This window comes from Cygnus atratus, chromosome 1, assembly GCF_013377495.2.
Source record: "Cygnus atratus isolate AKBS03 ecotype Queensland, Australia chromosome 1, CAtr_DNAZoo_HiC_assembly, whole genome shotgun sequence".
NCBI lineage: Eukaryota > Metazoa > Chordata > Aves > Anseriformes > Anatidae > Cygnus > Cygnus atratus.
In genome coordinates, this window is record NC_066362.1 from 6,002,561 (window position 1) to 6,028,886 (window position 26,326).

General features: G+C 41.7%; 1 protein-coding gene across 9 annotated transcripts in view; it reads left to right on the plus strand.

The window, feature by feature from the left end:
• The window catches only part of CELF2 (CUGBP Elav-like family member 2), a 371,782-nt gene that overhangs the window by 143,752 nt on the left and 201,704 nt on the right, over nucleotides 1-26,326 (plus strand). Inside the window, exon 1 of one of the 9 annotated variants that reach the window (XM_050708251.1) lies at nucleotides 24,226-24,321. The exons of 5 other annotated variants lie outside the window; for them this stretch is intronic. The gene's annotated coding sequence lies outside the window, so the exon portion shown is untranslated. Of the gene's footprint in view, nucleotides 1-24,225; nucleotides 24,322-24,476; nucleotides 24,587-26,326 lie in introns of those variants that run through there. 3 more of the 9 variants (XM_050708249.1, XM_050708250.1, XM_050708252.1) reach the window with 3 other exon arrangements.

Genomic DNA, 26,326 nt, shown 5'->3' on the forward strand with positions numbered 1-26,326 from the left:
GTGTTCGATTTTTCTGCCGTGGTTCTCTCTGAAGCATTTGGCAAGGTGCTGCAGTGGGTGACAGGCATTGCACACAGGGTCAGGGAGCCTTGGTGAAGCCCACGTGGTTGGAGACCTCTGAGAAACTTTGGACGGGATTGTTCTTCCCAACTGCAAAACACCCCGACTGTGGGGACTCGGCGTACATCAAAATCTTTATGGAAATGAACTTTTCTCTAGAGTTTTTCATTTTTCATCAGCAGTGAATCTTTAAAGCACATGGTTTAGGTTCTGCTGTGTCGTTTACAGGTATATGGCTTACCTCAATGTAAGAATGTAAATAAAATATGGTGTATAGTGGTGGCTCCTTGTTTCTTCCCTTGCTCAGCCCCAGCGCCTACCCCAGCCCATATTTCTTTGCTGCCTACAGCTCAGCACACGCAGGTAATCCTCCTAATCCAGCAAGGCTGCTCAGGTTAAGAGCAGCGCCTTGCATTCGGCTCGGTGTATGCCCAAGGTGTTCGTGCCGCACAGCAGCTGGCTTCAGACCCATGTGGCGGGCGTTACGTGCTCGTGTTGGGATTGCACGAAGGGTTTGGTGCAGTTGTGATGAATTGCACAGGGGAAGTGCGTGCTGGAAATCAACTCCATTAACTTGGAGCACAAACCATTGCAAAGTCAACAGTGTTTTTCTGAGTGGCCACCACCAACCATCTCTTTTGAAAACACTAATGGGCTGTTTAATTAGGTGATGAAAATTGTTTACAGTTGGTGATCCCAAGTTTTGTCATTTTAATAATGGTTAAATTCGATCTCTTCTTTGACTCTTGGCAGCTCTCTCACTGTTTCATAACGTGCTTACGTCTAATTTAATTAATTTGTGTGTATTAAAATTGAACCTCTCTCCTGCAGCAGGACTGTTTACTTTACTGCACCGTGTCATTGTTATAGGTGGAGAATACACAGTGGTGGATGTTAAACAAGTATAGCATTGCAAGAGAATGTTTATATTTGTGGAAGATGAATATTCAGCTCGAAAGGAAGTAACTATATGAGACTTAAAGAAAATCTTGCCAATAGCATCTGAATTTCGACTGTTCCTGTGCATCTATTGCTCCTGAGTTGTTCTAGCTTCTCTTTAGCTCCTGGCTTAATAATATCTGTCACTTTGAGAATCTGAGAACGGACAACTTGCAGAAACATCCTTACGTGCTTGGTTTGGGCTACAGCAGTTGCTGTACAGTCATGGCCAAGAGCAGAAGTTTTCTTTTCCTTTTAATTTTCTGAAGCTTATCCTTGGAGAGCGGGAACTGGAACACTTGGAGGCACTGAACTGACTTGAATGTTGACAGGCAAACCATGCCTGTGGGCTCCTTTTCCTCTGCACCCTGTCTAAGGGTACTGTAAAGACCTATGAATTCCTGTCCTAACAAGCATACAGGCTAAGGAACAGCCAAAATAAAAAAAGGTTGGAAAGGAAAAACTGAACTGGAAGCACATCTGAATTGTGCCTCTAGACTCACTGGTATTGGTGGAGGCCAGGAGATGGCTGGTTCCCTCTCCTCTGAGCCTGCACTCTCTCAGATGGACTCATTTTGCTTTGGTTCGTGATCACAATAGCTATTTGCCACATATTTTTTCAGATACTTTCTGCCAATCACAGGCAGATAAACAAGCTGGCAGAGGATGCAGGAGGGAATGTCTTTTAGGGTTGGGTTTGGTTTTGTGTTGTTTTTTTGTTGTTGTTGTTGTTTTTTCTCTTTCCATTTAAAACTGTGTCATACATGGGTCTTTGAGTTTAGAACGGGCAGCAGCCTTTCAGATGAGGTTCAGGTGCCACCAGAAGGGAAACAGAGTGTTTTTTTGAGGAGGTGGTGATTTGTATTTTCCAAAATCACGATGTTGTTAGGTTGATACTGTGACATAAATACCTACAGTTTTTCTGAACCTCTGTGCACCTCCCATTTTTGTGCTGCAGATGTAAAGGCATTGTTAATATAAGCATGCAACATGCTACATGGATAATTAAAGCATTCTTGCATGGCTTTCCCTTGCAAAGTGGTACAGAAATTAACAGCCATGTGTGACCATAGATAGATAAAGGCTGTGCTTCCCAGAGGTCAGAAACCAAGTAGGAGACCCAACCCCATTTTCGAACAGCACTTCAGGTGCACTTCAGCTTCTAAGTCCCAGTTACTTTCAGCAAGTCCTAGTTTCCTAACATGCTTTCCAAAAAAATACTCCTGCAGCTCAGCTGTGCAGGTGTACTTTATCCCTAAAAGCCCACAAAAAGGGCAAAACTTCAGCTATAATTTTAAAGCAGATGCTACTATGGCAGTTGTGTCTGAGTGACCAGCGAAGCATACGAAAACCAGAGCAGTAAGAAGGTTGTGCACAACAGGGTAGGCATTTGCAAGCATGACAGTACTCGTTGAGGGCGTTTTCCACTGCCATCGTGTGTACTTAGTTTTCTGAAATCCAGGTAAATAGGCAAGCTGTGGATCGTTGTATTCTTGTGTCTCTGATGTTCCTGGACGCCTGGAAAGAAGACATTGTGATGCTGGTGTAATTTAACAGGTGGTCTACTGTATAAATAAAAACGGGTAAAGAAGAAAGCGTTTATGTTCAAAGAGTAGGATCACATAAATAATTTGAAGGAAATGTGCATTCTTCCATTTTCCGGCTGCTATATTCTTAAGAAGTTGTCTAAATATGCATAGAAAGTGCAAGCAAAATAGTTTGTTGTTTTTTGTTTTTTTTTTTTTTTTTTGTTAATTTCTAATTGCATTTGTAGTTTTCCCCTTAGGGAGCAAACGGATGAACCAAAGTAAATAAGGTTTATTCTACAGCTTTAGCGATAATGACGCTTGACTTGAATAACGGTGGAAAGTAAAGAATGCAAAAGTTTGCAAGATTCTGTCACATATCTTTATTACGTAATCAATGAAAAATAGTTGGGAATGTGTTCAAGTAGCAATGGCACACCCTGCTATAAAGTTACAGTTCAATGTAAAAGCAGTTTCAAGAGTACCGCTCAAACTCACCGTAGTAAGGATGCTCTTAACAACCTTTTCCCCTTTCCCTTGTTCTGTAGTTACACATTCAGAAAAGTCTCTCCTTGCTTAAAAGGTTGTATACCAAACTGCATGAGAAGGCAGTTACTTTGTAAAGTTTAGTTGTTGTGGGTTATTTTTGGCCAAAGTAGTATTAGTTTTGCTATTTTCAAAGCTAGAAAACAAAGGATTGAACGGAGACTTTGTATTTCTCTATTCCCAAACCAACATTTAAATTGAAACATAATTTTATAAACATTACATCTAAATACCGTTCTGCTTTACAGGCTGTTTTACCTCTGGGACACTGGCTTGGATCAGTATTTTTTTTCCCTTGCAACAGCTGTTCAGTGCATGAAATAAGCTAGTGGATGTGGTCCAGTTTGTAGTGGGAAAGTGTCCATGTCAAAACCACCATCTCAATTGGCACTGAGTAACATCCTTGTCTCAGCAAAACGGCCAGAAATTGAATGAGCATGAATAATGAACCCTTTGCGATTGTCCAGGTTAGGTTGACAGCGATTTTGCCTCTGTGTATTGATAAACTTGGCAAAGGCTCTGCATTTCCAGGAGTGCAGAGGCCTTTCTTAATGATTAATTCTCTAAAACAAAATGCGCCGAGCTTAAAGTCGCTTCAGTTCCTACCGCTGATGAATCTGATGATGCAGTTTTGAGAACATGTTAATAGAGAGATCTGCTTCTTACCCTGAACGGTTTTCATTTCAACATCCCAAATAGAGAAACAATAAAGGGTGGCTTTGTGTTTCAGTAATCCAGGATATGAGATTTAAATAGTAGAGATTGTCACATGACCTACATTTTCAATTTTGGGTGTCTAAAGTTAGACACTGAAAATCAGGCCAATTATTTTAGTCTCCCTACCCATTTTTGCAAGCATAGAAATACATTGTAAAGCCTCGTGTTCATTTTCTATAGAAGTAATGACAGTTTAGTTTTAACTTAGTGCTTTTTCTCTGAGGAGCTAGTAACGTTTTTATGAAGTGTGTCAATGTCTTGGTAAAGTAAGAAAATTTGATCTTGAGACAAAGGAAAGTTGAATCTCTGTTCCCACCTTAATGTATAACAATCTTTTCAACCCAGCCTGGACTCTTTGGAGGTATTTGAGAAAAAGATTATTTGCCTTGGCTTCCTCTATGAGCTGTGGAGAATGAGAAGCTCCAGTTCTGAGGTGTCCTGTTGGAACCGAATGTTGGTGCTCTGTATCACCTGAAGAGCTTTTTCTCTAGTGTCTATAGAGAGAACCTAGGGCACTGCATTCCTGTGCCTATAACCAGCTTTGTCTAATGGAGTATAAGAGAACTCTTCTGTGGCTGCCACCTGGAAGACTTTCATTTCCTGTTCTCTTTTCCCTTGGGAAATCATTGGATCAAACTCTATAAAATCCCCAATCTCAATCTTGTCAGGTATTTATTTACTAAGGACTAAACCTTTCCCTTTGAAGGGCCTGGTAGGAGATGCTTCCATTGCAGAAAAACAAGACCAGATTTTTCCATCAGGTTTGTCTTTGTGTAGTCTGTCTTGATGTGAGTCAAGTTAGGTGAAGAATGCCTTGTTATTTGGCTGGTCCCGTATGACCCCTTTGTCCAGGCTGAGCCCTAGAGTTGCGTTCAGCAACTCCATCCAAGCCAACGAGCTGAAAGCAATAGGATCAGAGAAAGCTAAAGCGGCATCCTGAATGTAAGCCTGTCTCAGAAACTCTTAATCAAAAGCTGAAAGCGAGGATGGAGATTTAGCTTTATGTGGTTTGGGGAACTTCAGGTGAAAATCCTTTTCTTTGCAAAATGTCAAGTCTTTGTTATCTCAGTTGGTTTAATAGAAGTACACCAGATTTCTGTCAAGGAATAGTCCTTCACTCAGCAGTGGAAACGGGTAGAACGGAGACTGATCGGGATGAACTAGCAAGCGACTAAGTGAGCCTCTGTCTACACTGACCTGATCTGAGTGAGGAACTTGAACCCTGGTGGTTTTATATCAACCAAATTCCCCACCTGACAACTTGTTTGTTGATTTCCTGTGCTGCGATGAAACGGGCTGGCCCTTCCTTCTCTCCCTTTTTGAAACCCCTGAACTTCAGACTCACAAAGACAGTGCGAGATAAATCTGATTTTCTAAATTAAATGCTTTCCGGCCTGCAGAGCCCATGTTAATTCTTTTTTGTTTGTAAACCTCATCCCCTGTTGTTCCCATCCACTCCCACCCCAAAATATCAACTGTCATAGGGCATCCAAGTGATCTGTACACATCTTTGCTAACTTAAAGCAACTACTCTTCCTTTAGAGGCAGCCTGTAGATCGAGTTCTGCACTTCTCTGGTGATTAGTAGAGTTATCTTACTAGTTATTAACATGCCACACAGTTCAAAGGCTGCTTTGCAGTGCACAAACACAGTTGTAGAAGATGGTCCACAGACCAAATGCTTACAGTCAAGAGCTTGGCTCTGTCCTGAACTCCTTTTACTGAATAAATTTGCTTCTCATTTCAGACTCATTTTAGACCTTAGACTGTGCAAGGTCTTTAGAGAAAAGACCATTTCCTTGTACTGTGTTTATACAAAACCTAATTCTGGGGACCCTGATCCATGAAAGATCTAAGCAGCTCCTACAGTGCAAATAATCATTTGGGAAATATAGGCTTAACCCCTGCAAAAACAAAAGTATTTGCTGGTTGTTGAAGGGCAGAAAGAAAAAAATTAAAAAGTGTGCATAAAGAAAATGGTATCTGCTAGGCTGCTGGAAAATGGACCAGTCTATTAGGAATTAGTGCTAAGAGGCCTCTAAGTTTCTTCCATCAAAATTACTGCAGTCAAAAAAAAAATACCACTTCACATTTGTGCTTAATTTCACCTCTGTTTATTCTCCCCTCCTGATCCCTGAAGAATGTAGATGAGGTTTAAGTTAGTCTTAATAGTAATAGGTTTGGAATCTAGCACACTTTCACAAAATTAACTTTGCTTCTGTTGATCTGGGAATTAAAATGCTTCATTAATTTAGCAAGTCCTGGTTTGACAGCCAAATAATGCATTTTGTGACTTGTACTCTTAAGTCCACAATTCTTATCTGCAGCTCTCCCTGGATGTGTCTGACATTTGGGGCAGCTTGGAGAGCTGGAAGGTGTGTGTGTGAGTGTATAGGTACAAGCAGCGTGATCCAGTTTAGTGTGGGTGACTGTGCTGTGTCCCAGCATGTCTTTAGAACTCTGTGAGTAGGAAACCATCAAGAATCCTTTGTTTCTCCCCGTCTTTACAATGTATGCTTGTTTCTTCCCCTCCTCTGTTACCAATGCAACTCAACAAGAGCAATTTCCCTTTTTGGTGAAGGGAAAAAGGCTCCGAGGCATGATGGATTGCTGCAGTGTACACTGGTGGGGGGGGAGGGAGGAAAAATCCAGATCAAGTTATTTGTCATCTCTCTTCTTCATACTGGACATGATGTGGTACCAACTCCTGGGAAAGCCAGGAGATAATACGATGCTCTGCAACTGTAGACTTGAGAACTTACTTGGTGACTAGAGTGTTCTCGTGTTGTTTGCAAGATGCTCTGTGTTGTTATTCTGTAGACATTTCACACTAAAATCTTCCAGGAGCTATACAAACCGTGCTATGGTTATATGGTAGGCTTGCAGACTGTGCAGTTCCATGATACAGACCTGCAGAGGACTAGCGTGGTGCTTGGAGTTTTAGAAAAACCTCTTCTTCACATCTGTTGTTAATATATATGATGCCCTGAAATCAATTCTATTCGTATTGTGGAGTATCTCATGAATTACTCTGGTTTGGGGCTATAAGATGGTGCACTCAAATTGCACAGGCACAACCTAGGCAAAAGGCTACTAAACACAACCACAAAAAGACCCCCAGATCCTCAGGGTTCCATAAAACTAATCGTAAAGAACAGAAATATAAAACAAGCTGAAATAGTTTGGTTTTATTGGCGTCTAAGAATGCTTTCTCCCTTTTTGTGTCGCCTCAAAACTGAGCAGTCCACCAATTTTACAACGAAACAATATAAAAGAGGTACTGGTTTCCCAGCATGAGGCATCCCTGGACTCTAGATTAGGAGCAAAAGGTGAAAAGGTTCAGCCAGTCCGCTGGATGAATATCCTTGAGCGTATTGTAAGTATGCCAGGAGTCCTGTAATATGCCAAAAACTAGCACAGTAGATTCAGATTAATTTGCACTTTGTTTTTCTGCAAACTCTGTTATTTGTAATGTCATCCCAGTGCCTACTGAAATGTCACGCAAAGCTGAGGAGCTGCAGAATTCTGTTTTGTGTGCCCGGCTGAAAAAGCGGGGATTTTTACCCACGCTAAATGAGTGAGATTTTTTGAATTTCTCTTCTCTGCTCTAATTATCGTAAGTAAAGACGAGTCTGTAGATTCCGTAGCTGAGGCTAATTGTATTTTGTTTTGGAAAGGACATGGAGTGAAAGGCAAGGTATGTTCTCATGACATAGCAGCGTGGCACATTTTTTTGCCATACATTTTTTAAGCTGTAGCTCTTCCTTAATATGATTCCGATAGCAAAATTCAATATCACCACCTCTGTTTTGGGAGGGGTGGGGGAAGAGTTAATTTTGCTCTTCTGTTGTCTAGGAAACAGTGGTAGTACTTATTTCCCTTTTGAAAATAGATAGCGAATTCTACATTCAGGGAGCAACGAATAAGATAAAAAGGCACAGATTAGAAGCTTGAATTAGACACCATTTAAGAGAGCAAAGATAAGTTAGTGTTCAGCGGAAACTTTCAGGTTGCACCGAAGTGAATAAGAGTGGGGCTAAGATCAGTTTTTAAAGACAGGACTCAGGGCCTTAAGGCTTTGGGCAGGTAGGTATCGATTCAGCAAAGCATTTCACTGTATGCCCGATTTAATGATATAAGTACTGCTTCCACAGCTGAGGACATGGTCCAGCTTGCACATTAAATACTTTGTCTCTCACCACTTGGAGAATTCAGCCCTATGCATATCGTGCTTAAAAAGAGGAGAGGGAGAGACACCGGCAAGTGCAGTTTGGGTGCCTGTGCTGAAAAGAAGCCATCCATCCAGCTCTCAGGGCTATAAATACCGAAATTGGAGGCAGAGTTAATGACTGGGAACAATGGAACAGGATAAAAAAAAAAAAGTGTTGTCAGTTGATGTGATGGGCAGTAAATGACAAGTGCATCTCAGTGCAAGCTTAAGACGATTACGGTTGGGATAAGGAACTAAAACATCAGGCAAGGGCTGTATGCAACACTGCACGTTCAACTGGAAATGTAGGTTATGTACTTGGTGCTAATTCATGTCCCAGCGACCAGAAAAAAAATCTCTCTTCAATTCAGATGGGACCTGGGCTGGAGATTTTTTCTGACTAAAAAGCTCTGGATAATTCTTTTCTTATGTATTATTAATAGTTCTATTACATTAAATCTTAGGTGCTCAGAATGATCCTCTGGAGGTGTTCCTCCCTCTCTCTCCTTTGTTCCCAGCTGAAGCCTGGGATGGCTGCGCTCCCGGGTAGGTGAATCGGAGAACAGGCACGCAGAGGCACACGAGGATATGCACAATTCATGGGAGCCGTTCAGCAGGTGTGTTTGCAGGAAGGATTTTAGATCAGTCAAGGAGGTGCTGCCCTCCAAAATGAATGGTTTGAGAAATCCCAGAGTCCTGGAAAAGAAATACTAAAGCAAGTGAGTGGAAAGGGAGGGAGTGACTGGAAAAGAAATACTAAAACAAGTGAGTGGAAAGGGAGGGAGTGATAGAAAAGGAACTTCTTGGAAGTGATTAAGCACAAAGAATGTGCCAAGAAGACAAGAACGGGTGTTCTGGATGTGTTTGAGGGTGCAAGAAAGGGCAGGGTCAGAGACAGTAATGCAGATGAGGAAATAAATCTCCTGTCAGGGTTTGTGATAGCTATGTCGCAATTAAAAAAGAAGAGCTCCCAAATTAAAGACAAAAAAAAAAAAGTAGAAAATCCCCATGGCCATTCTTTTTTATTGCTGTTCACAAGTAGACCCTTGTGAAAGTGGGCAGTACTATACAAATATGCAATGCCATGCTTCTGCCTAGCAAATTCAGCTCATCTTCAGAGAGGTTCTGGAAAAATAAATGCAAAGTCAAAAATAAAAGTAAAAAAAAAAAAATGAGAAGAATATGAAAAGTGGAGAGAGCTCAAGAGGATTTGTGATGGGTTTGCAGAATAGAAAGAGAATGCAAACTCCTAAGTTGGGAGAGTTTTGTGAAATGGCAGTCAATTAAAATGATAAGTGATAGGGGATTGACAGTCTGCATGTTTTCAAATGATCGAGCTACAGCTTGGAGTGCAGTGCTGAGGTACAGCACTTATTTGGATGTCCTCCTATGGTAGTCGTTAGCCACCTTTTCCCTTCCAGGAGCAGGGAGAGCCCTAATGACAACAGATATAATGATGCCTTCAGGGATGCTTAAGGAGCAACACAGCTCCTACAGCAAGGTGCAGCCTGCTTCCCTTCATCTCCTCCATTTCACCAGTGTGCAGAGGAGCCAAGGACGTGTCTCAGAGGGGCTGTCAGCCTCCCCCATCACTCATCCTCCCCCCTCTGCTTCCCAGAGCTGATGGATGATCAGCGGCTGCTTTCTGGGCAAGGCAAGGGGTCGAAAGGGAGCCCCATCACCTTGCACAGGGCCAGCAGCCACTTGCCTGTAGAGAAACGAGAAATGTGAGCTACCCTTCAGCATCATCTGGACATTTCCCTGCACAGGGTTAAGGAGCAGGTCCTCTGCAACAGGCATCCGTGCTTCATGATGAGCTTTCCTACTGCTGCTCTTGCCTCATCTCTCTCTGATGTCAACTTTCCTGGGCTGCTGCAGCCCTTATATAACTGCCCCAGCTCTCCCAGCAGTCTTTTTCTGGGGGGAAAGCTGCAGCTTTGGATGCTCACCTCTTCTGGGCAGAGCTGGGGAAAGGTAAAGAGAGGGGAAAAAGTTGGAGCTTGAGGGAAGTCACACTGCAGCATCCGTGTTTCTGCCTCTGCCTTAGAGGGTAGAGGTTTTCCTGCAGGGAAAAGAAAAGACAAGCCTGATGGATGGTTGTGTTTGCAAGAGGATGGAAAACAAAGTGGGTGGTACTGACACTTAATGGATGCGGGGCTGTCCATGCTGGTTTTGGAGGTGCATCTCCAGCATGGGTGTACATGCAGACTTTCCTCCCGGCTGCCACAGGTTGTGCTAACAAAAAAGGCAGGATGGCAGAGACTGTGGGCTGACCTGCCCACGTACGAGGTGCCAGCAGGGCAGTGAGTGATGCTAAATACCAATCCTGTCACCTCTGTGCTAATGTGGTTGATATCGTGGTGATAATTAGCAGAACTAAGTGCCCTGTCAGTGCGCCTTTCCAGCCAAAACACCATCTCCCTACAGTAGCAGCCGACTCAGGAATCTGGGGTTGCACCCTTGGGTGCTTCCGTTCCCCTCGGGGGGGAGAAGGGGACACCCACAAGGGCTGTCCAGCTCCTTGCAAACCAAACCAACGTCCCTGACGTGCCCAGTTCTGATCCTTGATATCAGAGGGAGCCTGCGGTGAGACTTGCACGGTCTGGGGCATCAGGACTTCAGGCGTCTGAGATGGAACGAGGTGATGTGATGCTGCTCACTTTTCCAGTGCCATGAATAGAAACCAGAAAAGAGAGGCAGTTTTTAAAATGTTCCGTTTTAATGAAAGATTTCAAAGGAAAGCAAAATTGAAGTTCCTGCATAAGGTGATCCATGAAGATGTCGGATTTCAAAAGCTTAAAAGGAGGAGATATATGGTTTTCTGCATACAAAATGCAAAGCGTATAGAAGTATATGTATTTGAAAGACTTTTAAAAATTCAGAAATCAGAGTCGAGAAGGAAAGAGAAGGAGAAAAGAGAAAGTGGGTTGAGAAGGAACAAAGGGACATCAGGGTTTTCTTTGTTGTTTCAGTTTTGGTTTTGTACTGATGGTCAAAGCCTCCTGCAGGAGCCCTCCGTCAGCTGGCTCGAAGGCACCGTCCCATGGAGTGGTTTATCTCCCAGGGATGAGCTGTTTGTTGCGAGCATGCTAATTTCTGATAATAGTTCTGAAAGTGTGTTTTCTTTCCTTGCTGATAGAGACCATATTAGCCAATAAAAATAATTATATTATCTAGATGTAATTGGTGATTATGCCCTCTAGGTGGGAAAAAATGCTTTCAGATGAGCAGAAGCCTATATCCTCTCTTCAAATGACTGAACTTCTTTAATTTCCACAAAAGTGGACTATGGGGAGAGTAGTATCTACCGAGCCTGCACAGAGAGGGCATTAGCTGCCTTTTCCCAGAGTAATTTATAATATGGTTCTCTGTCTTTTGCCAACTCTAACAAACTCTTCTCCTCTTCAGCTAGAGTGCCTGTAATTCCTGCTGCTATACTGGGAATTTAGCCCTTGGAAAGCTAAGTGATTGATAAATTTTTAAGAAGTGGTGCATACACCTAATCTAAAGGACAATGGGCTCTTTCAGCCTGTGCACCTGCTGTCTGGGAGGGGACAGCACTGCGTCACAGCTAGCTCACGATTCCTCTGCCAAAACGGGAAAAATCTGACAGTCTCTCAGGGCGGATCGTTTTAAGTTAGCGTTGATGAAAGATCATCACCCTGACAGCCTATAGGTCTTGATTTACCCAAAAATGTTGGAAGCAAAGATAAGGATTTTGCAGCAGTGCTTAGCATTGGCCTATAAATCTGAGGGTCCCAAGTCCTGGCTCCTTTTCTGTCTGTGAAAGTAAAGGTCTGTCTGCAAACGGGTGCAGAGTTTGTTCTGGAGCCTCAGGGGCTTGTAGCTGTGTCAAATTTGTGAGTGGCCCTATCCTCGCATCCCTCCCCAGCATGCTTTCGGTGTGGAAAACAAAGTCTTTCTAGGAAACAATCTGCAAACAGCCTCTTCCCTTCCAGCTGGGACTGCTGGGCAGCCGGGAAAAGAAGCGTGGTGCAAGGCAGGGAGCCGGAGGTGGAATGCTGCTGGGTGCCTTCGTCCCGCGGGAGCCTGGGATTTCGATAGGCGAGGAGAGGATATTGATTTCTGAAAGGGTACAGTAGCTCATGAGATCGTGGGATTGCCTCAGAAAGACTTCATGTATGGAGACCAGTGACAGGAAGGTACGCTTCAAAACGTGGATTAAAAGAATTTCCCACTAATCCATTTACCCTTAGTCCTTGCCAAGGTCCAGGTGGGGAGCTGTGCATTGTTCCCACTTCCCTGGCACAGATGGCACCTGAAGCAGTAGAGAGATTGAGGAGAAGCTGCTCTCTGCCCTGCTTCAGTTGTGAGTGTGTCATTGTTGCCACAGAAACACAAAACCTTGGACTGGGATTCTGGCAGAATAAAAGTCTTTCAATTCATATTTGATCACATTTAAAGGAGGGAGAAGGAGGGACCTTGTAAAAACCCTGTTCATCCACTAGAGAGCATATAGGCAGTGCTTCTCCTTGGAGAAAATAAAAATGTCAAGCTCTTATTATACACAATAATGCAATGCAGTTTAAATGTTTACTGCAGTTCTACCCTTTGCGGTCACATACGGAGAACAGAGTATGTGAAAACTGGGAGACATCTCTGCAAATAATATAACTTCCATGTTCAGAAGCCTCTTACCTCCTTGTTAGTGTTTAATATCTTCTTGTTCTTAAAGAGTGTTCCTATTCTCCCCATGGGAATACTAAATTATTTACAAAGTTTCTGAGAAATCCAGGAGTGGACTCGGGAAGGTGCAGAGCAGATCTCTGCAAGGGCGTTTTATGCCTTTTAAAGAATTCACGGGTTTCGTTTCGAGCTGATGTGGTTGGGAAGAAGCTTCTGCAAACAACCTGGTGCGAGTGCTCGCTCTGCAGATGATCAGTGCAAGAAGCTGGTGCTGAGAAGGTGATACCCTTCGAAGTCTAATGATATTAATGTTGACTCGTAAATATTTCAGAGCTGTTGCTCTTTTTGTAGTGATTTTAGTGCTCAAGTTATGGAACACGCTTTTTTTTCCCCAATCTATTTTTGATTTTTACCCTCTAAACTGCTGGCTTCTGTGTATATACGACACATGTATGTAACTTTAAATATAAACCTTAGGATTTTGCACACATGAAATGAAGGATGGTAGACCCCACTAGTTAATTAAACCTCCCCCTCCACCCCCCCATGGATATCAAATTTACCCTTTCCAAAGGAAATACTACTGTTTATTAATGCAATGCATGTTATAGGCTCTTTCTTCCAGTGGAATAAGCCACTGACTTTCCCTGTTGCCCTGGTTAACCTTATTCCAGTTATAGATCATTCTACTTAACACTTGTAACCTGCTGTGAGGGCTAGGCATGAAAAACACTGTATAACAACCAGGTAACTCTTGTGATACATACATTTTCCTCTGGTTTCTTGCTCTGTGCATGTCTTATTGTGTGGGTGGTAAAATCCTTCATAGCATGGTTTTGGTGCGGCACAGAAGGAGGTTCATTACTTGGCCTTTCCTAGCGCCTGGTAAAATGGTACTTTTTTACTTCTCACGGACCACAAATCTGAGCTAACAGTTGGCAACGTGTTCGGGTAGCATTTAGACACTGAATAGATGTCCACTGAAAATAATGGGCAGCCTGGTCAGGATTTTATAGATGTGGTTTGCCCTCAGCAGCAAGCAAAACTTTCTTTTTGTTGCCTTTTGCAAGTGATCAATTGATCCACTTACATTATAACCTGGAGTTAGGAGCAGAATTGTTTGTTAATATCTCTCATTGCAATAGAATGACTGTTAAAGTACGTTACTTTTCTGGGGGAAGAAAAAATGGGATGTATTTAATTTCAGCTGCCTCAGTAGTGTGCTGGTGCATATATAAATCCTGATGAATGAAATCAAACAATTAGGATTGGAAATGAATAGCACAAGGCATCTAGTCATTTCAGAGAGTTTGCATTTTGATTCTGATTGATTTTTCTAATATTTGCTAAGTGCATATATACCAGTAAAGGCTCTATATCTATATGTCGTATTTTTAAACTGCTATCATGTTGACTGCTCAGGATATAGAGCTGTTATTTGACAGCATATTCTGGTTACATTTCACTTATCTGAAAAACTGCACCATCAAAATAGCTTTAATTTAAGCATATCTGGTCACTGTTCTTTTTTTTTTTTTCCAAGGTTTTAAAATTCTACTTGATTCCTAACACTGATTAGTCAGTTTACATTCAGGCACAGTTATTTTCCTTTTTGGATGACAGTGAGTATTTTGTATGAGTGTATGTGAGTGTGACATGAAAATATGAACATATCTGCCTTACAGTGTTGTTTTTTTTAAATATGTTTTTAATTGATATTTAAATGATATAAAGCAAGCCACTGCCATACGACAATAAAGTTGACCAACTTTCCCAGCTGGATGTCATATTTTACAAAGTATGTAACCAGAGAAACTGTGAATTATGTAAACTGCTAAATAGGATTCTGGGTGTAACTTATTACGGGCCGGCTGGAAGATACTGCTCGTTACTTGCACTTTCTGAAACAACATTATTCTGGCTGTTTCTCAGAAGTGCTAAACTTTGTTATCGGGGAAAAAAAAAAATACGCAGAGTGTTTTACTCCTGTTTGCCTGTGATCAAGGAGTGGGAGGTTGCAGAAGGCTGAAAGGCAGGGGTATCAAGCACAACGAGGAGGTGGGTGCCATACCTTGCATGTGCCTACTCCACTTTCTTTAGGTACAGATGGGGGGAAAGGGACGTCCCAAGGGCTGCCAGCGAGGACTGATGCTGTTGGCTGGGTCTGTTGAGATAGGCGTGCAGCAGGCCAGCTTGGGGTGGTGCTTTTTGCTTTATATTCTTCGTTGCCGCACCAAGGAATGTTTTATTTGCTTGTTAGTCGTGTCCCTTTGCATTCGCCTGCCTGTCTCTTTCAATTAAACTAAATCACATTGTTCATTTTTATATGCAGTTCTTGAAATACACCTTTCCTGACATCATGTGTTAAACCTAACGTGTAAATATAATGTGACTTCACTGAAACAGACATCCTAAATTCTACCTTCAATATAAAACTTGCAACTTTTTTTTTTTTTCCTGCTTTTCCTGCTGCATCTCCTGCTCAGGGTCCCTGGCTGTGCTGTTGGACCATGTTCAACGCGTGGTTATTTATCAGCCACCATACATAAGGTCTTTTTTGCAGGCAGCCAAACTTTCTGCAGTAGCATTCAAGCTGAGTCAAGAGGTTGTGTCCATCCGAGGGTGTGCATGTTGATTTAGTTTTGGGAGAAAAGCCTCTTCGAAAGGACCAGACCTGGGGAAAAGCTCTGCTCCTGTTCTTGATGTGTTTCTGCACATTAGGCTGGGTTTGCACAAAACTCCCTACTCAGAGCAGATGGGTTGGAGTCAGTGTGAGATTAGTATTTGTGGAAGGTATGCAAGTCAGAAAAACCTTCATGTCCATACGTTTTAAGTAGGGTTTTTTAGTTGTTTGTTTGTTAAGATGTGGCAAAATTAACTGCTGATGTGAGCTAGTCTTCTTATTCAAAGGCACCTTTTAACTCAGGGCTACAGCTCGAATGAAGAGCAGCCAAAGATGGCAGAGTGCAGGGGAGCAGGACACGCTGAAGCACGTGGAACCCACTGGATATTATCGTGGGTGTTTTCCCCTTCAAGAGGCTCGATGTGTCAGGCCGAATGCCACCTTCTGAGCAACCCCCCACAGCTTTTCCGTTGCTGTTTCGCCTCGCTTCTCAATTAGGGTGCAGGCTGTGGGAAAAAAATTGGTAAAGAGGCAGCAGGGTCTGGCCCTGGAGGCAGGGGACAGTCCAGGGGACTTGCCGGCTGTCCCTCTGCAGGCAGTTTGACTTGCCTGGCTCTCCATTAACTGGAGGGGACACAAGTTGGTAAGATGAGTGATGCTTTAAATATTAAAGCCCTCACCTTTGAGTTTTAAAATAAAGACATTCACAGTTCTTCCCATTTCCCTCTGTTTCTGCGCTTTGGTTTTCTTTTTTTCCTGCTTTTTGAGTCTCTTTCAAATTGGCGGTGCCATGCAATGAGAGGTGACAGTTCTCTTCAATCCTTCCCAGCATTTCTTCCCAGGATGTGGTTTCCCATACTTTTATATGCTTACGGTAAGGAAGGTACAGGGAGAGGCAGCCTTGCCCGTGCCTTGACCTCAGTGAATGGCAAACCTCCTCTTTCCTAAAGAGCAAGCCAGAGACTTTCTTGCAGCTAGCCAAAGGCATTCTCTTTTTCAAAATCCCATTGAAAGAACAGGAAAATACCAAGAACTAGAAAACACCTGCACCGTCCCCTCTCACAAGACCTTCCCAGCTTGCTGACAGATGAAGGCAAGACCTGGTGCATGCCTCCAGAAAGTTTTAGGTTTCAACCTATTAGTATTTTCCTGGGTAAAACCTTGCTCCAAACATGTCTTATCAGCTTACAGATTAGGTCTGCTAGGTACTATAAATTGGGAACTGCTCTTCCCCATAAACCTAAGGTTTCAGGAGCAAAAAGGTGAGTGCTGTCATGGTGGGGGTCAGGAGAGTCTCATGCTGCTGCATGCCTTTGCATAGGAAACTCCGTTACAGCGTGGACATCAACTGCACCATGTCGCAGGTGTTTGCAACTGCATGCGTGTTCTGATTTTAAGCTGTAAGGTCTGCAGAGCTTGGCAAAAATGGCAAGAGAAGATTGGGTTAGATTACTATAGGCAGGAGGTGTTATTTTTTGCAGAAACTCTGCAAAATGGCAAATTTTTGCATCAAAATCTTGGGAACCTGAAAACTTGTAAACAGCTTGTCCTTCCCCATCCCTCCCAGAAATCCTCTATTTTTGTTTACAATGCAACTTTTTTCCTGATCATACAGCTATTTACATTTACAATTCTATCATTTTAATTCCCATGTGAACCTAAATCTTGCTTTAATATAATAGCATTTAGGCAACATGCCCAAGTATTTGAAAATTCAGAAGTTTAACAACTGGAATTGGAACTCGTGTTCACCTCTCAGTATTCAGGCAGCACGGAGTACCAATCATTGTATACCAGGAATTACAGGACAATGAAAAGCCACCAGGCTTATCAGTGCGGTATTAAAAATACAATCAAATTGAATTTTCAGTTACATGAAAGTAACTTTCATGTTTTTGAGTTTTTAGATTCAAAGTCCAGTATGAGCGTAAATCTTCCTGTTTAAGTCTCATCATTTAAAACTCTTTTTACAAATATGTGTTTCCATTTACTTATTTTACTATGTGATCGTAAGCCTTAAAAGTAGCAGGTAGGAGAGATGAGGGGAAAAAAGTGATGGTGGTATGTCCTGTCAGGTGTGTATTCAGTTCACATGCATAAACACCTTGAAGAAGAAATGTAGTTTTGCCTTTTTAATTAATATTCAAATGTCTTGGCCTGAAAACTGGACGATTTTATAGACTTCAGGGCTCTTTATTCAAGTTCTACCTTTAAAATCTTGAAGTAGGATGTTTTTTTAAACCACTCTACTAATTTCCAATAGATTTCCAATCTCAGATAGAACATTCTAATCAGTTTTTCCTTTTGTTAATCTTTTCCTTTTATTATAGTTGATCTTTGTGTTCTGTATGTGATTTGTCAGTCATGGGGAAGAATTAGCAACATCATTATGTACAAATTCAGTTAATATCTCTGCTCTTCACAAAATGTCTTAGGCTGAATGTCATGTTAAAAGTCTACAATATTTTTTCAATTTTCATACTTTTGAAAGTATTGTGGCTTTTTAAATCTGAAGTGGTGGTGTCCAACCAGAGAAGTGCAGGTCCAGCAAGCTCTCAGCGAGTGCTCCAGCAGGCTCAGCATCTCAGGTGACTTCACCAAAGCTGTGAGGCAGCAAGTGAACAGTGCTTGACCTCCTCTCAGGCTCGGACCATCTTAAAAATTTGATTCTGCTGTGTTGCTCCACTGCTGTCCTTGGTATGATATTCAGTAATCTCATTTTTACCCCCCCCAAAAAAGTATTGTCTTGCAGTCCTCATGCTACCGCCAGTTTCCACTCTGAATTTTAAGTCCAAGAGATTTTTGCGTGTTTCCAGAACTGGGTCTGAATCAAAATTCAGCCTTCTCAGCTTTTCCAGATTTCTTTTCCCAGCTGTGTTCTGCTGTGAGCTCAGTCCCACTTTTCCAGATTTGTTAACCTTTTGCCCTATAAATATTCATTGACGGAAATTTTTGTTGTTTGGCTTAGGTTTCTGATCATCAGCAAATCGAGACTGATAACGAAAGCTCACTGCCAGCGTGCGGAGGAAAGCATTAAATCACAGCTGTGCTCCGCGCTGCTCCTGCCTTTACCTGCCCCTACTGCATGCCATTACACTTGATTTCTCCGATGTAATGTGATCCTTGTACAAAGCCAAACTAGGTTGTCGTAAGACCTTTCATTCTCATGCCTTTCTTATCTCTTTTCCAGCTGCCTTTTCCCCAATTCGAAATAACTAAGATGCAAAACTCAGAGTAAAAGGAGCCAGGGCTAAATATGGGCAAGCTGCCTTTGGAGGGGATAAATGTGGATAGTTTTGTTTTATCCTCCTTCCTGTTAGACTCTTGTTTTCTATTTTTCTTTATGTAATATTAGCTATCTTGGTTCTCTCAATATTGGAGAAAGCCAGTAGTGAGAGTCATGGCTGTATGTAGTCTATCCATTTCTTGATCATTATGCAAGTGCTCTGGGACCCTGCCGACAGCATCTCAGGCTTTCCTTTGGGGGCATCTCGGGGGCAATTCTGCATTTCCTTGAAGCTGATTATTTAAAAGCTAGGCAAAGTAATCTGGGCAAAATATGCAATTTTTAGTAACTCCCACTAGAACACTTTCCTTCTCTTAAATTTTAGTGTAAAACAGCTATTATCACTAATCTTTGTGTTGGATTAAGTTTACAGTGAGTTAAGCAAGGAAAATTTTCACATTTTCCAGTGAATTAAAACATTCAACGGTGATAGAGTAAAGTAAGTTGCAAAACTGGAAGGTGCTGCTAAGTTCAGGTCATTAAAAATAATATTGTGCCTGTAAGAGTCTGTATATTTATTGGAAAAAAATAGGATTTTTGTGAAATAACAGAACCTAAAACCCCAACCAGATACATATTTATTTGTCTTGAGATTCATAAACCTTTAGGATATTTATTTCAAGTTTTAATTATTTTTTGTTGCTGTTGCCACATGGACTGAACACTTCCTGTTTCTATTTTTCTGTTTAAGTAAAACCGGAGGATTCTTTGCATTCAGCCTGGTTGTGTTCTTTCAGTTTTGATTTTGTTTTTAGTGGGTTTTTTGGCTGTAACAAAATCATGACTTGCAGTTAGAGTCTGAGTGTCCTTGTCAACACTGCAGTAAGCAGAGGGTCAACCCAGAATATGAGAACATAACTTACATATTCATAATTGCATAAATTGTCCAAAAAGAAGGTCTCATATATTGTCCATTTGAATGCTTGTTTAATAGTTTAGTGGGCAGTGTGAAGATGGCAGCTGCTTTTTTTTTTTTCCCCGACAGAAATCTTAGTGTAATCTCATTCTGTGTGACAGGGACATGGATTCAATGCCTAAAGAAGGAATAGTGACATCATATATCGGTTGAAAAGGAAGAAATCCTTGAGATACTCCATTTACCTGTGCAGATATGCTGACTAGGGACTCAGCCCTCCAACCACAGGTGCAACTTTATTTTATCATCTGTAAGTCTAGGAGCACCTTCCTCTGAGGAAGGGGAGGGGGAGCTGGCAGAAAAGAGAAAGTTAATAAGTTTCAGAAGAGATTTGAGAGGTTTTTGAAAAGATGAAACAGCTCTAAGGAGTTAGTCTACTGAAGGTAGGTTTTATAATGGCATGGAGAAAGGAAATAGGGCAGGCAAATCATGTGAAAGTAAACTTTAATAAAAACTGATGTGGTTTCCTTGAACAGCTTAGAGGGTTACAAAAAAGGATTTGGGGAAAAGCAATATAGTGAAGCAAAAATCAATGGTAGGGAAGTCTAACTTAGTTTAACTAGATGATCTTTAAGGTCCCTTCAAACCTGATCCATTCTAAGTCCACAGATGGAGCCATCTGAAGACGAGGAAAATAAGGTGTGATCCACTCTTTTGTCAGCCTAGTTTTCAATGAGACCTATGTCACGGCAAGCTGTGCTGTAGGAACGTTTGGGAATCTTGGCTCGGATCACTCCAGACTGCCCTGAGCACAGTGGTAAAAATATTCTAAATGGCTTAGTCTAAATACAGCAAAGCTCAGCCGGATGGATGCAACGGTGCAATGGTCCATGCCCGAGAAGAGACGAAAGGTGCAGAGAAGACAAAATTTCAAGGGTGGAACTAAGTCCTACCATGATTACTGGTGGAAGCAGAGCCTTTAGCTTGGTTTCTCCTCTTCGCTAGGATAGGGTTCAGCAAAATTGCTCGACCTCTGCCGCCACGTGCCTGCAGAGGTGCTGAGCCCCAGCTGCACTGCAGCACTTGTAAACAGCCGAGCTGCACCGAGCATGGTATCATCTGCACAGCAGATGATACGCCGTAGCTCTGGGGGGAAAAAAAAATCAATCCAAGAGGCAGCATGTAACTACCACGAAACACAGGGCCTATGCCAGACCCCTGCAGCCCCGTGAGGGCAAAGAAAATGGGTCAAATGCAAATACACTCATAGGAAACAAGAGGAGAGCACTGAAAGAGGAGCAAGAGGAAAAAAAGAACGAGGAAGGGCTGCAGCAAAGCCCCGCCAGGGCTGCGTCCTTGGGAGGCTGAGCATCTCGAATCTGCCCTCCTGTTACGGTGGCTCCTTCCCCTCAGCACAATCCCTTGCCAAAGGGAACTGTAATTTTTATGAATGTCTTGAATTGCAGCCAGGTAATTACCTTCAGGAAACTTTCATTTTGCTAAATGTTAATCCATAGAGAGAAAGGAAGAGAAGGGGAAAAAAAAAAAAAAACAACTACACACACAACCAAGTTTAATAGCATGATAAACAACCATCTCGATTTAGAAGCCTTATAAAGGAAGTTCTAGGTGTGATCTTCAGAGAAATACTCCATTTCTGTAAGTGTTAATCCTAGGAGAATACTTTGCCTTTAGAGGATACACACAGTGTCCACATACGAGATCCAGCACACTGAATTCTGTTCCTGCACGGCCCAAAATTAGCTCTGAGCAGCATCGGCTTACTATAACAGTGCTGATTGCCAGATCATTGCTTGTGTCTTTTGAAGAATCAAAAAATAACATCTCTGCTGAAGAGGCTGTTTCCTCAAGCTTACTTTAGATTTGTTTTTACTTCTACTATTAATTTATTTTCTGCATTTCATTTAAAGTGGCATTTACAGGTCAGGGAGCATTAGAAAGGTTCCATTTGGAAAAAAATAAAAACAAAACAACAACAGCAAACATCTCTCTGCCTTTGTTTATTGAGCACTTTCCCAAAGATTTACATTCTTCACATCTGCTGACTTGCCGTTATAGTTTTGATCTTGCATGCAAATTGATACAGCAAGACAAACATTCTCCCAATGGCTGGAGTAAGAGAGCTTATTAACAGCTCTGTTGTTTTTTTGTTTTGTTTTGTTTTTTGTTTTTCCAAAAGAATACTAAAACAGCCTTTATTTTTATGATGTCACAACTAGTGGTGAGTTTGACATTATCACATTAACTGCTAATGTATAAATGCAAAACTAATGTACTAGAATTAAAACACTGTATAATGACCTTCCCTTGGTTCAGCCATTAAAAAGACATTAATTCCCTTTCTTGCAAGTTGAACCTGATGCAATTTATTCATCAATAACCAGTTTATGTGTTTTTGGATGAATATCTGTGTTTATGTTCTGGAAAATTATTCTGACTTTGTCTTTTGCAAAGTAAAAGGCATCGGCACCTCGGGCACACTTATGCAGCCTTTATTTTGTTCAGAAGAGCAGTAGCCAGACCAAGGAAGCGGAGTGTCCCTCATTCTAGCTTGTATTCAAGTACTTGTGCTGGCCAGCTTTATCCAGTGTTGTGTGGTTCAACATACCCATTTGTAAAATTAGTATATTACCCATCTCACATGCAAATTGAGACTTAATTAACAGATGTTTGTAACTGCTTTCACATCCTCCTAAGAACCACGCTACGTGAGTGCAAAGCGGTTGTTGCTGGGAGATGAGAACAACACTGGAGCAAAGGCTTTATTGGAGATGGGAAGGGTTTTAGGTAGGGTTTTCTTGTGCTTTTTATTTTTTTAGTTACTTCGGTACTTTTAAAAAACTCTTTGTTTTGGGCATAAGATGGCAAAAAGCTTTCTCCCATATAATAGTTTCCGCATCTCACCTCCCCTTCTTCACCCCCCATGCACCAACGTTTTAAAGCCTTAAAAAGAAGCTTGGAGCTGAACAAAAAGACTGCTAGAACAGCAAGAGGCATGTCGCAGCACACTTGAAGACAGCAGCTGTCAGGACACAGGAGCTGAAAATGCAACCAGTACACAGGCTACAGGAAAACTTGGCCTTGGGCATTTTGCTTTCACTTCCCTAGTTGTAACCCTTCGCGTCCTGCAAACGATTTTTAAAGTCGAGGGAGCACAAAGGGAAGAGAAAATCCTTCGTGAATTGTTTCTGAGAATTGAAAACAGAAAAGCGACTAGTAAATAGCTGTGTGGGTCATGGGTGTGACGTACAGGCAGTACCGCTTTTAGACAGCTTGGCTTTTATCTGATTGTGAGCCCCACGTTTCCTCATACGGGAACTGCTGCCGACCCAATTTTAATCAGTTGCAATTTTGCCTTTACATCTAAATTAGAATAACTTGGATTGAACAGGAAATGAAATGAAGTGTCTGATCAAAAGTGTTTCTGTAATGTGGTAAATCTCTTGCTTTAGTTTCCTGGAGCATCTCCAGTCTGATACTCCTCATTTTACCCAAATGTTGCTGGAGATATAACTCGAATGTATTTTACATCAGTCTCCTGATCGCAAAGTTGAATAAACAGTTCATGAATCATATAGGGAAGTCTCCCCAAAGACTTCTCTCTTTAAAATGTGTAAGTACAAGTATTACTGAGGAAACTGACACTGAGTGGGAACTTTCACTTCCGTTGTCTCAAATCCACCTTGACTTGGGAGCAACCAAAAATATTCCTTCCCAATGGCTGGGCAGTGGCCTGCATGAAAGGAGCTGGTGGTATCAGTTACTGCAAGTAAGCAGATACATATTTGGCACATGCCTCAGCAGGGACCAATATACCTCCCGGCCACGCCGAGGTACGTTAGCAGGACAGCACTTGATTTGTGGCTAAAATCTTATCTGCGACCCAGCAAAGTTTCTCCCCAGTGGGCTGTTGCTCCCACACTTTCCACCTGTACTAAATCCAGTTGAAACGAAAACAACTGTCTACGAGCTTCTGCTAACATCTGTTTCCATGCTTGTTGTCTGAAACAAAGGCTAATTACCACAGCTCCTTTCTTCAATATTTTCTTCTGCCTTCGCCAGTTGTCTACAGTCTTGATATCTAGAGCATAAATGCCAAGGCTGAAACGTGCATTCAATTAGAAGATGACTCTTGACTGACCTACATAACAGTTCATTCATGAGATAATGTGACCTGCAGTCATAGAGATAAAAGTCAGTTGATTGAGCTGGGCTGGCTGTGTACACTGCAAGCTCTCCAGTGATTGAGGAATCAGCTAAAATTAGACCTACGCTCTACGTTATCGAGAGCCTTTCAGATCCGACTCTGTTTCGGTAATATTTCTTTTATGAGATGGGCGTATAATTTGTCACATTGTAATCCTTTAATGCTTAACTTTATTAGCATGAAGTACTTGGGTATCAAATAAAATGAGCAATTAAGTGATTTATATTTAAGGTCTGCTCTCAGTTCAGGGCTTAGGTAGGCAGCCTCCCATGAAGAAGGGAGATCGAGCGCAGCATTTACCACTTCCTTTTGGAGAGCTACAAAATGGTGCTTTCATAGCTGAACCTCCTTGTGCATGTCAATCCCAACCGACTGTTACAGTGCCACAAGTTCACGTCTGTATTTATATTAAGGGTTATTGTCTGTCTGTAGTGAACAACAGGATTTTTTTTCCCCAGTTTTTGCCTGTTAGATTTACAGAAGGGTGAGCTCGCTGCAGAAAAAAAGTTCGCCAACAAACGAATGGTTTACGCGTAATGATTAGGCGACGCTTTTTGTATTACTAAGCCACAAAGGAAGCTCAGATAAAGGTTGTAGGTCTGACAGAAACCTTCACGAGCATGCTCGTAAAGTAAGACGGTTCAAGAGAGGGTGCAGCTGTCTCTTCCAGACCAGGACTGCGAGGTATTTCAATAATTTTCTTATCCTATCCATCGGATTGTCTTAAAGATCCATTAACAGAATAATGTGAAATTATCTGTTGTCCTCAGGGGCAGAAGTTCCTCTTTGTTTTTTTTCCCCTCTGTAAGTGAGCTGGGAGAAGCCTGCGCTCTGTCACACCGAGCCCTCAGTTCCTCTCAGATGAAGGCACTTCAGGGCTGCCGGGCACATGTTGTAGGAAGGAAGAGGGGACATTTTGTACAGGAGACCGTGTGCTCTTACAAAGCAGGTTAGAGCATAACACTATAGTTTTTTAAGGTTTTCTCTATTGTCTCCTGTGTATTTTTACACTTGCCTTTAAAAAACACGTGCCCATTACGGGCCATTTTCTTTCCTTCTCTTCAATGTGCTTTTGTTTGGTTTTTAACTTCATACTGCCACCATTCTGATCCTCTCTCGGGGTAGGTAAAATTAATCAAAAAGCAGAAGAACATGCTGTCTGTCCGTCCTTCAGGAGGATTGCTGAGAATCTTTTGTGAGTTGGTTTCTTTGTTTTGGATGCTTTTTGCTTTAAATGATATAACAAAAAATAAGGAAGTGACTACATGGACAAGAGTAAAAAGGCTTTTAATTTAAATTTTCGCTTTGCACATCCTGCAGTGCTTTTGTATGATCTAGTTCTTTCTGCTACATACATGTGGTTTGGCTTTGATTAGTAAAGAAATCATTGGGTAGGCTGGCAGAGGAGACTTGATTTTTGTCCCTTATTTTTGCAGGAGTTTTGGTGGTTGAGGCAGACCACTCGATGTAAGATGAGGCTGAAATTGCACAGGGCCCAATTAGTGTCCGTTACCTTTGCTGTTTGCACTTGATTGGTTGAAGAGTCAGAGGTTTAATTAAGCAGAAATGGGGAAGTAGAGTTAATGTTCATTATAACTAAAATCAAAACAGCTGTTTACCTTGCCAAAGCCTTGCGAGCTAACGTCTACAAATCTTACCCTAAGGAACACCATCCCTGTAAAACATGCCTTTCCTGCTATCCTCTGATATCATTTTACATACTCATTTTCACAACATTTCCTAATCAGATTAATTAACACATTAGGGTATAATTCTTATTGTCTACAGAAATTACTTCAATTAAAACTATTAACATATTATCATGATTGTTGTATTATTACATCTCGCTTTGTTACTACTCAAAAACTACCCTAGCAAACCCAAATGTTTGAAATTAGCATAAAATTGTCATGTCTACAGTTTTCATCTTAACTGGGGGATAAGGTAATGTTAAACTTTTTTAATAATCTGTATTTCTGTGCTTGGGTTCCTGCTATGAGAACAGACGAGAGGGACTGTCCCACATGATGAGGCTAAAAAGAGTTTGTCTTGATTAGGTTCTGCCATGCCCAACAAGAACATGACCACTGTGCAGGGACATAGGAAAGCATCAAAAGCACAGAGGAGCACAAGACAGTAATGCATATAAATTGGATGTATTCATGCTGAAAATTAGTAAGGGTTTTTTTAGGGGGAAGGGGGGAATGCGAGTTCTTGAAATGGCTGTCTAGTGGGAGGAGTGAAAGCAAAAGGCATAATGTTGAACTTCATTACTCTCAAAATTTTCTTACAGGCTAGGTGAAATGTGCCATCTGTGTAAAAACGAGAAAAATATTGTTAATGTAATTGGAATCTTAACACTGTAATCAAAGAATTATAACTAGTCTAGATCTACTTATTGAGAGACAAGAAAGAATACCATTACGGGGGAATAAAGCTTCAATGCTGATACATTTAAAATTGATATACACACGTTTCCAAGTATCTGCTCCTCTCTGGGGTGTTCTGTTCACCCTTCCCCCTTGGGTAGGGGACTTAATTTTTGGAGGTGGGCAGCAGTTATAGCAGGTGGACAGGGTTTCTGCTTCCTCCATCCCATGAGCAGCATGATGCTGGTGTCAATGGTTTCTTCTTCCTCAATCCAGGCTCTACTTCAGGCTGGTTTTATTTTCTTCTTTTGTGTTTTTAC